Raw genomic sequence first — 13,640 nt, 5'->3', positions numbered from 1 at the left:
TTTTAATGCCTTTGATGAGAATCTCCTTGCCATTATGTACCATTTCACTCTATAGTTTGAATTCTTGCTTTAAAAAGATTTTAGATCAGTTTTAGTTATCTAAACATGACAGAATATTTATTAATGATCCTGAAACACAGTTCATAGGAAGCAGTCATGGAGCTCTGAAGAAACTGGCTTTTCATTACCTGATTTGTGAAAATGCAGAACCCTCCATATTTGTAATACATTTATGAAAAAAAGCCAAATCAGAGTATAGGACTGGAAATTCTTATCTCAAACTGCCTTTACTTTCAAAAAAAAAAAAAAGTGTACTGTTTGAATTCCATAAAATTTAAAAGAATTGTGTTACAAGTTAAAAGATTATTTCTTACCATCAAATTTCCAAGTTCATTACATGGAATTGTTTTTAGTTTCTTTAGATGTTTTTTAAATAAGCATAGAACTATTTTCTCATTACTGTAATATTTAACTTTGCTGGGTGTGAATTAGGAAGAAACAAGTCAATACATGACATTGCTAACAATAAACCAATTATTAAGTTTTTGTATATTAATACAAAGAAATTTATACCATTTATAAAAAATATATACAATTTAAAATCCAGAAAGATCACTCAAAAGAAAGCTCCAAAGAAACACATTCTGATTTTAACTATCCTACTTATTAACTCTATTTTTTTTCACCAGCTCGTTCTGTACAGTAAGATTGCTTCAGCTGTATCAAGTTTTACTCAAAATTATGTCAGCATTTGGCTTAAGAATGTGAAGATAATAATCATGTAGTTATTATTTATAAAAGAAAAATATCAATTTTTATGTATCCTCCACTCTTTAATATAATCACATCCAACATATTTTTAGCTTTACACTTTTCATGCTTTTTGGCAAAGCTTAAACAACTCTCTCTGCTTCAAATTTCCAAGCACCACAGAACCTGACAGTCCAATAGGATAGACTATAGTCTGTAAATACAGCCCAGTGTTTCAAAAGAAAAAACTGAGTAGTCTAACAGATGCACAGCTAATTTAAGCATTCCAACTTGGACTTTGACATTCCAGTTTTTGGCTTTTTGAATGAGCTTCCTTTGCGTCCATGGTCTCTAAGTTTTCACCTTCTATCACTGCAGGACCATCTCTGTAAATGAAAAATCCAGGATTTTCAAAAAAATCCAGGACTCCTTCTTTGTCATTTTGTAAATAGAGAGAGCAAAGTGCCTGACTATGAAATTGCTTCAGCAAATAAAATCCTTTTTGTGATTATGGCTAAAAAGAGACTTCCAAATACCGACTAGAGAGGTACGATACTCTCTTTTCACAGTTCTCCCCATAACATCAAGAAAGCTGGTGACCAGGAGCTCTTGATAAAGTGATAACACAAACTTTCTGCCATGGTAGTGTATCACAAGCCTGCCTGAGACCATGTGACACAAAAATGAGGCAGGTCTATCTCAACCTGGCCATCTCCTGCAGCTCCTTTCTGTCTGGCCTGCTGCATGCAAACTGACCAACGAGAAATCAACTTAAAAAGTAGGACAACAGAGGTTAGTGAAAGACCTGTGTGGAAGGTTTTTCCATCATGCATTGAGCTTGTGAAAACAAACACCCTAAAGTTCTAGAATACAATTTATTTAACAAAAAATATTTACTGCAGTTTCAGTCTGGATGCATATGCTCTTCTAATATCTGCTTCCCTTTTTATAAAAATAATTTATGCCAGTTATGTTCTTAAAAGGCAACAGCAGTATAAATCTTTGCACTATATATCCATGTCTTTTTGTGCGTCTGAATTTAATTTTTTTTTCTTTATGATAGTTTCTGTGAGCTATGTGTCATTGTATCAGTCAGACTTTTTATTAGCCTGAGCACTGTTTGCCTTCTCTGCAGTTGAAAGCAGTGGTACATTTGCATCCAAACAATATATGGGAAACCAGGAAAAATGCACAACTTTTAAAGTGATTTCACATAATTTATTGGCTATGCAGTTCTTCAGAGTTCTCATGACAAAGCACCTAATAAGAATAAAACCTAGCTAATTAATCTACTCATTTTTCAAGTACATAATAAGAGTAAAAATAACCTAAGAATGATTAACATAGTGCAATTTTGAATTAATCTTATTGTCTTGCCTTCTCCCATACACCTTACCCTACAACATTAAATCTGACTTTTTATTCTGAAATCCTAATAATAGTCAGAACTGACCCATTTTCTTCAAAGTGTAATCACGGTTACTCTTATTTTTTCATCCTTGCAGTTTCTAAGTTTTAAAGTAAAAGAAAGCAGATAAAGTATATTGATTCAGAAAGATATTAAGCAATAGTTCTGCTCAGTACTTTTTATCATCTGAGGATTTATCTATTTTTCAAAAGAAAGTTGTTCCATCTTCACTTGAAAAGTAGTTTACACATTCAATTGCAGGGACATCCCAAGGAAGACAAAAATTCTAATACACTATATAAGGCCCATTTCAAACTTTTATTCAAAAACACACTTGAAATATTAGCTATGCTGGCCTTTGTCTCTTTCCTTACCCATGAAGTCTTTGTGTCACATCTAGGTATCCATCTGCTTAAAGATGTCAGGGTGCTGCCTCATAGGAACCAGCTGATACAGTTCCCCTAATGAACAAAATGATCTCTGCAGGCAGTGACATCAGACACTGTCTTCAAGGTGATTCAGGCTCTCATGAAGAGTTAGTGCTATAAAATTGCATATAATGTTTCTTGAAAATCATATCTAGGGCAGGTTTTGAAGAGAGCTGTGCCAGTGTAGACAGCAGGGAATAACAGCACTCAAATCTCAACGTAGTTAAAATAGAACTACTTGAACCAAGCAAAAGCTGACTGGTCTGGACCATCTGAAAATTGGTCCTGAACACCCAGTATCTCTAACTGAACTTCTTTGTGTAGATTCAGTGATTTTTCCAAGGACAGATGCTATATTAAGTTGTAGTGCCCTTCACAAGGGTGCTGTGAATAATACGTGACAAAGTACCATTCTTCTATTTCCACTGTATATTTTAGCCCTCAGCTGGTAGCCAGGAGACATGATGGCTCCTGGCTAAATTCACAGGAAACATACAGTCTTACAAGAGTTGGGATGATACAATTGAAAGAGAAACTTAGAAATGATTCTGTTGATGAATCTAAAGCATTTAGTAATAGATGGACTTAGGTCTGATACTAAATAAAAACCTAATCTTAAAACAAGAGCCAAATGAACAAAAAACAGAGAGAAAAAATATGCTTATATATCTACATATATATATACAAGATTCCAATCAAACTAGAAATGAGATGAACATTAATTTTCAAATATATACCCCGTTAACCCTCATTAGGGAAATAGCATTCTATATAGAATATCAAAGACATTTCACTGAAAAGGAATTACAGGGTATACTAATAACCTCTTACAGCAATGTTTCTTTAGCAGATATGAAAAAAACTAATTCCATATCAATTTATTTTTTACAATTTGGGGAATTAACATGTGTTTATGTGCATTTGATTAATTATTTCTGATGTAATGAGTTCTTTTTGTTGTTTTCCTGTTCTCACATGATCCATGTTTTTCCACTGGAAAGAGGGGAACTGCTGGTTTTGTATGACTGAAACTGGCTGCATAGGCTTTGCCCCAGTGGAACAGGTACAACAGGCAAAGCCACTGGTCTGTAGGAAAGAGAAATGAATGCTGTGTGTTTACAATAAACACATGTAAGAGTGTCAAAAATACAAGAACTGAAGAAAAAGGACTTGCTGCTTTTGAGCAAAAGCAACTTTCCATTGTCATTCTTGTTGAAAGCGATGGGAATTGGTCAGAGGTTTAAAAAAGATGTTGCTCAAAGGGAGTCCAAAGAGCCAGGTTTCTGTCCACCTTGAATTCTGTAGCAGTGTAAATACCTCTGAATGCAAAGGAAGAGGAGTGATATACATATATACTTTACTATTTTGGTAGCTCTGTAAGTTTCTTGAATTGGCTACGAGTGTGCATATAAACATAGATATATACATATAGATACATAGATATATGTCTGACATAGATATGTCAGAAAATCCACTGCAAAACTGTCCACATAATACTGTTGCACTATAGCACCAGAAGCTTAAAGCAACATTCAAAGGTAGCAAGAAAAATAGCGATGCATGTGTTTTGCTACAGCAAAATTTCTGTAATTCTTTTAACTTGGGAATACTGTAGATTACTGTTTCAGACTGTGTCTGACATAGGTAAAAACTATGCTTTATGTCTTTTTAACAGCAACTGAGAGGACTGTTCTTAAAAGTGGCAGGCAAATTATGTCCTGGTACACCGGTGACAAGATCTCAGAGACTTTATTTGCTCTCTGTCCTGGTTTTCATTACTGAATCTCACAATTGTTTTACCCTTAGCTGCAGTGGTGTTAGAAAGAAAACAGACTTTCTGATGCTGAAAAACAGCCTTGTTCTGCAGCTTTTATACAATACAGGGTCTAAATTAGTCTTTGTAAGAATATGGTTTCCACAAGTATACAAAATAATTCCCATCCTGCTGATGTGATGGGTATAAACAGTTTACACCTTGGTCTGAAGTATTTCCATTCTTATAGGTCCAGAAGTACAGGTATCCTCTTTGAATAGTCTCATGATATATGTATACAACAACAGCAAAAGCCCAAACAGATTTCATAAAAGCAAGAAAACAAAAAAAGAAGACTATACCAACTGGTTGCACTAATACCACTAGTTCACGGTGTTCAATTTTCATCTGATACAGAAATAGATTAACACTGACATATTTTATCAATTTTTGTTTCAACACGAGATGCTGCCAGTAACACAGCATACAGATGCCTTAAAACACAGTGTAATGGACTTTCTATATAAAATAAAATCCAATAAAAGAAAATAATTCAGTGTCCTGCCTTAAGTACAGGATTTTCATGTGTCTTTATTTTTAATAAAGTACTTTTTGAGTGCAATCCTTGTATCACCCAGTTTCTGATTAATGTGCAGGGCACCTTAGCATGGCATGGTTGTTTTGTTACTTCAGGCAGCCCTCCAGCTGTGGGCCAGCACTTGGTCAGACTGATTTGTTCTTGGCAGGAGGCTAAGAACATTGAAGACTTTCAGTTGTACATCATGACTTTGGGGGTTTGTTGTGGGACACAGCCAAAAGTGCTATTTTAATCATTTCAACAGTGTACAGTTTGATCTGCTAATCAGTCACAGCCTTTGCTTTGAGAAAGGGGCAGATTAATGACAGCTCCAGAAAATACTGGTAAAGTTTATGCAGTGATTTGGCAGTCTTTGATCAACTCCATACTAAATCTTATGATTAATTCTTATTCTTGACAATTATTGTAATCTAATCAATTCCATACTCTTATTTTCATGCAATGATTGTAATGAGAGAAGAAAATTGCACATAATTAATCTTTTCTTGCAATAAAGATTACTGCAAGGATTTGACAGGGCCAAAAATTAATCCCACCCACTTAATCTTAAAATTGTCTTCTGCTGTCTGATTCAAATGCCATAAGGGAGGTGATTATCAGTCACAAAAAACACACAAACAAAAAACCAAACAAACAAATAAACAAAAAACCACCAGGCCTCTGTTTCCTTCAACAGAGAGAATCATCATTCACAGATGATAAGTAAGTGATAAAGGCTTCTACCAAGCAAATTAACAAAGAGGCAAGAAAATAAGTCTTTTAGGTTAGCTAAACAAGAAGGGGAGTAGGGATGACCAATTAAACTTTGATCATATTGACATGTTTGGTAAAAATTCCTCTTCTTTCATATTGGGTTGAAAATTGTGTAGTAGATCAAAATTAAAGATGCTTAATTCATCCTTCCAGTCTAAGTTCTAAAAAATTTTTTTTTTTTCCCAACATGTAGCTGCTTTTCACCCTCTTCTCTCACTTGTAATTAAGGCTGCTACCTGTACTATGTTACAAAGGTAGACGGAGAACAGTTTTTTTGTTTGTTTGAATGAAATATGTTGGCAATTAGTGTAAGAGACTTTTCCTCAAGATAAAGAATATATTAAATTATTCCAGTTACTAACATAGCGTGAATAACATACCTTAGTCTTTTGCCAATGGAGAAGATAAAAGTTCTGCAATTAAGAGAAATTTCATGGCACAGAAAGCATCCACTATGTTGTAGTCATGGGCTTTTAGGCTCTGTAGTATTTGTCAGTGAGCATAACTTAACTCATTTAGTCACATTGCTGTACTGATTGATTAGAATGCATTAATGGCAATGGGCTAAATTTACAAAAGTTGATAGAGGTGGTTCACAACTGAGTTAGCTTGACATTAGCTTGAAATGAAGAAACTGAAATGAAGAATTGAAGAACTTGACTAAATACACCATTATTTAAATAATCAGTCAAGTATTGTTTCAAAAATGGAAACGGAATATCCTTTCTTTCTTTGTTTATAACAAATGCACATCTCACAGGAATATGGAAAGCTAGACTGGTTTTCCTGTACCTCACAACCTTAATGTAAGCAGCAGGTAGGTTATTCATGTTTACTTACAGCTGATGGTTTTTAAATGTAATTTATAGTACTTTATATGAAAGTCAGTGCGTTCAAGACTATATTGTTGCTATATTGCACTTGTGGTTATAGAAGGGGAGATGACATTTAAGAGCAAAAGAAGATATTGAGTTTTATAGCTTTTTTAAACATATATTTTAAGACTATTGGTGTAAATTAGGCACAATAAGCAACTCAAGAGTTACAGAGTCCAATTCAAAAAAAAGATCAGTTGTCTCAGACTAAGTAGCAATATTATCATCTATTTTTAAAGCAAGAGAACCATTCAAGACTCTGACAACGTCATAATGTCCTGATAATTTTCTCTTTTAGATTATAAATCACTATTTAATTTTCACAACATAGATTCAGCCTGTACAGATGCAAAGTCTGACAATGAATGAGAATAAGTTATTTCCTGGATGACAAGTGAGGAAAATATGGACATATTGTAACACAAAGTAATTCATCCATGTAGTTGTACAATGATAAGGACATTCACTTTTAAACTATTAGTTAGCCTAAAGGTGTATTCCTTCCATGTACATGAGTATAAATAACTACTGTGCTTCCAGCAATGAATAATTTATTTTTAAAGAGGGAAAAAAAATGTGCTATAAAGCAGCAGGGACAGAAAAGAAATTCTGATCAATAACATTGCATCAGAGCTACTTTATAGTTTTCAAAATGTCAGGAGTGTCCAATGAGGTTTTCACCTAAAGTGTACGTAGGGTAATACTGGTAACACAGAGAGCAATAGATATCTGTCTGTACACCAAGGTCAAGCCCCCTTCCATGGACAACAAATAACAAGTTGACGTTAACCTGATGAATACAGAGATCATCGTAAAAGGAAAAGCTGATGTTCCTATAAAATGACAAGATCTTTGCTTTAAAAAAAGATCTTTTTCTAGGAAAACTTCTAGGAAGTATTGTCCCCAAAATTTGTAAACATTTTCAGGTTGAAAATGTTTCAACCTGATTCCTATAGGTTTCATAATCTTTCCCAAGAATGCTGCATTGAATAAACACAACTAAAAAGGATATAATTACAAAAGAAGAAAATTACAAAGGCAATTGGTAGTGTTTTTACACTTCCTAATTTTCATGCCCCCTTTTTTCTTTTTTACAGTTTTCCCAAAACTGTATCCTTATAGACAAAGCTGCAGCAAATACAGGGGGAGAGGGATGTAGTAAAAACAAGGGCAAGTATGTGACTTCTGATGTCCATAGCTGTTAACTAGCCACAAGTTCATGGCAAAGAGGGAGCATGGTAACAACTAATGGGCTCCAGAATTTCTCTCTGCAGCTCTGCAAATGAAATTTCACAAAAAGAATATAGATCAAACAGAAAGGTGCACTACTCAGTAGAAAGACTGCTCAGCTCTTCATTTTGGTTTTCTGAACACGATTTCACAGTAGTGTATAAAGCAATGGGAAAGTGCCGGGCTAAAGCCATAGCTAAAGGAGGAGCCGTGCTACACAGTCTTTATTGTTGGATGAGGAATGTGGTTTTTACATGAATATCCTGATTGTTCCTCCTTACAGGGCTTCAGATCACATCACCTAGCACATGAATAGGATTCCTTTCCAGTGAAATTGAACCAGAACCTGCACTCCCAGTGTGTAACTAATAAATCCAAATGCTAACAGGCATTCAATCTCCAGGTAGAAACTAGAGCTAATCTAAAATAAAAAATCCTGAACTGTATAATGTGAATACCAAGTCTTCCACATGAATTGCTTTTGTTGTCAAGAACCATTTCAACACTTGCTGTGTTGTACTGAAGCTTGCTGAACAATGCTACCAGAGACACAAAAAGGCAGAATGTCTGACATTTGCACACAATTCCCAGCACACTCTCCCAAATTTCTTTTGAACAACTGTTGTTTTCATCTGAAAAAACAAATATTTCTCTCAAATTTACGATTCCCATTAAAGAGCTGAGAGTAGGACCAGACAGAATTTGAGACATTCAGAACTCTGTCTCATTTCTATTTTCATCTGACAAGCTCCATTGGTAGCACTTCTCCTATGAATATTCCTTTTTTGTGATGGAGCAGTAATTCTAAAGTATGAAACTATGTAAATATTTTCCTTTTTTAACTTTGAATTGTTATCAGTTTACACTGAAAAGTACCTTACATAGTGGGCTAAAGTAATGTTTTCATATTAAAATTGTCAAAAATATAAAAAAGTCTGGCGATATTAAGAAAATATAATTCATTCTTTCCTTTTTCCACTCACAGAAACCATTCTTGCTCTTTGTGGGAACATGTTTTTTTAGGAAAGCAGATAATCTTAGCTGATCTCCTGTTATGTTGCTTTACTTTACATTTTGGTCTGTACTTTGAGTTGCCAAAGTCATGCTTTGTAGAGAAAAAAACCAGTCCTGTGGTGGGCATCAGGCACTGGAAACTTGATTGCTTCCATTTCTTTTTTCTCATTTTCCATATTCTAGCTTTATATTCATAGAAATATATCACTTTCTATCTTATGCACTAATAAAAATGTTCTATATTATTTGAAAAATATTTCAAAAATATGAAGTATTTCTGTTAAATATATTTTAAGGCTCCCTTACAGTCTTTAATTTGAAAATTTACATTCACAAATTCTGTCACATACAGTTATGTTAAAGATTTTTGCCATTATCATCAACTCCCTTTCCAATGTTCAGCATAAATGAAATTATATCATTACTCTCACCAGTGAGAATGCTCACCCTTCCAACTTATTTATTTTATTGTTAATTAAGGTGCCATCTAATTCTTTTTAAATTCAACATAGAAAAGACTAATTTTGAATAAGATTTTTTACTTTTAAGTACCCCACTTTTTCTATGACATTTTTATGATCACATTTATTTAGACATGTTATAAAACAATTACAAGAACTTTCAAAGATAATACTAAAAAATATAAAAATCAATATATAATAATTTGGTAGTGCAAGCATTGATGTAAAGTTTACACTTCTGTCCAATATTATTTGGCAATAGGATGTTGCAAATGATAGATATCTAAGTATCAAAATGAATTTCATTGACAATCTGCAAAAAACCCCCCAATTTCTTGATTTAAGCATTTAACAAACATTGTATTAAAGAAAAATTTAAGTTTCCTGGTAAAATATGTAGTTACATAGGAATGAAGGAGCATTTGTCCAATGGGCTTAATGTAGGTCTAAAAGAAGTGGAGAAATCATTTTGTATAAACTAAAAGGAAATAAATCACTGACCTTTTATTTAGTTTTCCTTATTTATGCGTAAGGTAACATTTTTTTTTCCCCCAAGAGAAATCTGTCAGCTCAACAGGCTAGGACCAGGCAATAATTTACATAGACTCTATGCATTTACAGAAGACTGATAATATCTTTATTAAGAAACTGATACTTTTATAACCTAGTTCACTACAGGTGGACCTAATTGGCCCTCCAATCAAAACACCATCACCATTGGCTAATTAAGAAACCACCCTTTGGGTAACATATCTCCATAACACAGCCTACATGGTCACAATGCCAGGTGCAGCAAATTAAAATAAGAATTGTTTATAATTCTTTTCTCTGGTCGTCTTACAGCCTTCCTAGAATGGTGCCTGGGAAAGCTGTTTCTCTCTGTAGCCAGAGAGCTGCTGTGACAGGAACTCATAATTTTGTCCATTTTAAGATGGAGTATATAATTTCTACTTCAAAATTTGCAAGGTAAATATTATTTCATGAAAGAAAAAATGTAGCCTTTTAGCCTGAGTAGCTAAGGTGTTTGCTGAATTTTCTGCATCCTTGTAAAATTTTTTAAATATCAGGATTTGAGTTTTTCTGGGTATTTTGTTGAAGCTAACACAAATTTCATAAAACACACATGCTCCATTCAGGGAGCAAGAAGGGAAAGGCATATCTGCATAAATTAAAGGCTAAGACTCTCCTGAAGAAAATTCAACTTATAGCTTACACCTTGCATGAAGCAGAAGACTCCTGCCATGTTAATTTCTTAACTATAAAAGAGAAACAGCTCCACAGTTTCAAAATTACTGCCTATCTTTGAAGAACCTGTTATCACTTCTTTCATTTGTCTCTTTAAAATCTTCCAGGCTGCTTAAATTCCCCCTTCTGATGAAGGCCAAGATGCATAACTCTTGTTTCACAACTAATTTTTTTTTCTTTTGTTTTTTTTTTAAATAGTACTCACTTGATTCCTTTTCCTTGGATTGATACTATGCCATGGCAGTGATCATTCTGTGTACTGCTAGACATGCAAGAAGCATCCACTCAGTCTGTAAGCAGCTGGTATTTAATGAATGAAAAAAGGAGCCCTATATTTCCTACCTTGCAGCCACTGACTTGTGTGAGCAGCTCTCCACAACCAACCACTGCTTTCAGGCTGCACAGTGTAATTACCCTGTTCAAGTCCTGTTGTACTGAGACATAAAATAAAAGCAGCTAGCATCTTCCAAAGGAAGATTTCCAAAAGAACACACTCCTGGGAGTCATACAAAAGCAGGAAAACTAGTAAGAGTTTGGGGGATCAGAAGGGTCCTATGAGCACAGCAGTGTCTTGGCAATGTAAAGTATGCCAAGGTATTTTACATCCTTCGTCAATTAATATTGTTCACACAAAAAAAAAATCCTTGTCTCTTTTAATAAATATTTATTACCTTTTATAATTGTTGCAATGATTGGACCAATCCAGAAAGTCAATGTTGAAGATATATTTATAGCTAATAACAGCTTCTTCATTCTGTACCTTGGAAATCTTTTTAAACCTTAAATATCTTTCACATTTTAGCAAAAAATTTATGCTATATTCATTTTAGGATGAAGGTGACTCTTACTGCAATTCTTGTCTGAGGCATGCTTTGCAATATACACATGGTCATCAGAACTTTGAGTGACAGATTATTATCTAATCTGGCATTCCATTTGCACAGGCAGTTTTCCAGTAGATTTGACATTGATCATCTGTCCATTTGATTTGTTAACTTCATAAAAATGTGTTATTTTACAAAATGACTAAAAGCTTGCAACTCTCTATAGAAATGTTGTTATTTTATATTTTATTTCATCATAAATTTGTTTTCCAGAGAAATGGCTTTGGTTTGTGAAACCAATGGCATTATTTTTCTTTCTCTGTCAACTCTGTACAGCTAAATAAACCTCTGGAATTTGGGGTTCAAATGCGATTAACTTGACTGGCACAAGAAATGGGAAGCAAGACTGACAGGATGGGGAGATAAAAACAAAATACAGCAGTATGGACATGAAATCCTCATATTACAGCATGTATCAAAGTCAGTGTCTGTCAGCATGCTCCCTCTACAATAAATCTAATTTTCTTCTAGATCTTCTCTTTATGTACCAAATGTTTATGAAAAAAAAAAACAGAAACCACAAATCCAGAAAATTTATGACACTAGAAATAAAATCAGCTCTTCCAAATGGTTTTGGGAACATAAAATGTCTAGGTTTATGTTTGTTGAATATCATACTATGTAATTTTACACATTCATTACACAGCATTTTCACAAAGAGGATGTATTTTTAAAAGAGGTAAATATTACAGTCTGCCTATTTCTTCCCTATTCTTGCAAAAGCTCACTGATATTATTTAAGAATTTGCATAAAAATGGATGGACCAGTGTGCAAATAGCCACACATTTTCTGCAACATAGGTGCATACAGGAAGGAAATTATCCCAACTGTGGCAAAAGCATTATTAATTTCTTAAAATTTGCTCATAATTCTTTTCTAGTTGTTTATAATATAAAAAAAAACCCAAAAACTAAATAATCAAAATTAAGATCAATCCAGACCAAGCAGTATAGTAATGATAAAAAGAATAAATTATGTTTCCATCTAGCCTCAAATACTTAACTGTGTTTCTATGGGCAAAATTATTAGTAAGTATTTGCACACTTTTTATGTGATTATCCTCTCTCTTGTATCATGCCATTCTTTAGGAAAAGTCAGCTACCACTGATATTAATTGGAAAAGGCCCTTGGAAAATTACCATGATTGTCCTAATTTCTTCAGAAAAGAGGTTTAACCCTGAACTGGATGAATATTGTATGTTAGTGAAACTTCTCAAAGGCTTCTTACTAGTCAGCAGAATTATTTAGCAAAATACTTAAAAATTAAACATGAAATTATAGTTGTATTTTAAATGGCATTCACAGTTGTATAAAGATTAGTCTAATGCATAATGGTATTATTTTAGTACAAAAACAAATATATAAATAATTTATGTCTGGAGATGCCTCAAAAAAGGTAAAATTATCAATTCCGTGAAAGTTCTTGATACTTGCTACAGTATCTCTTAATCTCAGATAAATGAGATAAATAAAATACACCTAAACATATTCTCATATCTGTATAAACAAAAATGCATACTATACCTGTGTTGCAGTTTTTCTTTAAATCTTCAGAAGTATAAAGCCACAATGTCTTGGTTTACCTTGAGCAATATAGGCACAGTAGCAGCTGTTTGATTCAACCTATGCCACAGCTTTCGTACTTAATATGATCAAATTTTGTTCACCAAAAACTACAGTAGTTCATGCCTATTTACGACAATGTTTTAAAAAAAGTATCAACTATATTTTGAATTGATATTGCTTTCATAAAATGGACACTGTATCTAAATAAAATTCCTTAAAACAATCATGCATATTTTGAAATCACACATTGCAACAAGATTACAAAAATATAACGGGAAAGAATAGATAATTAGTAAAATGAAACTCAAACCTCCTCTTATATGGGAACTCTCCATGCTAGTTGGTTGGGCTTCTAATGGCTTTCAGTAAATTTTTCTGCCTTAGAAATGAAAATAATTATTATTGAAAGACACTTTCTTTGGCTTTAGTGAACATAGAAAAGCTTTTATTTAGAATATGCTAGTAAGTACAAACATTCAATTTCTAAATTCCCTTCAGAAATATTTTGCATTTTTTCTGTAAGAAAGCCATTCAATATTTCTGGCCATAGTTTTTGAGTCAAAGACAGTTTTCTGTTCTGTGAACACTAACCCCTAAACCAAGCAAACTCGATATAACCTGTATAGGGTTTGCTATCGTTGGCCTGGAGAGGGAAAACAGAGTAACATCAAAAC

The sequence above is a fragment of the Melozone crissalis genome, unplaced genomic scaffold, assembly GCF_028551555.1.
Source record: "Melozone crissalis strain CALT ecotype California unplaced genomic scaffold, PUWL_Pcris_2 ptg000027l_1, whole genome shotgun sequence".
Lineage (NCBI taxonomy): Eukaryota > Metazoa > Chordata > Aves > Passeriformes > Passerellidae > Melozone > Melozone crissalis.
This window is presented reverse-complemented; position numbering follows the sequence as displayed.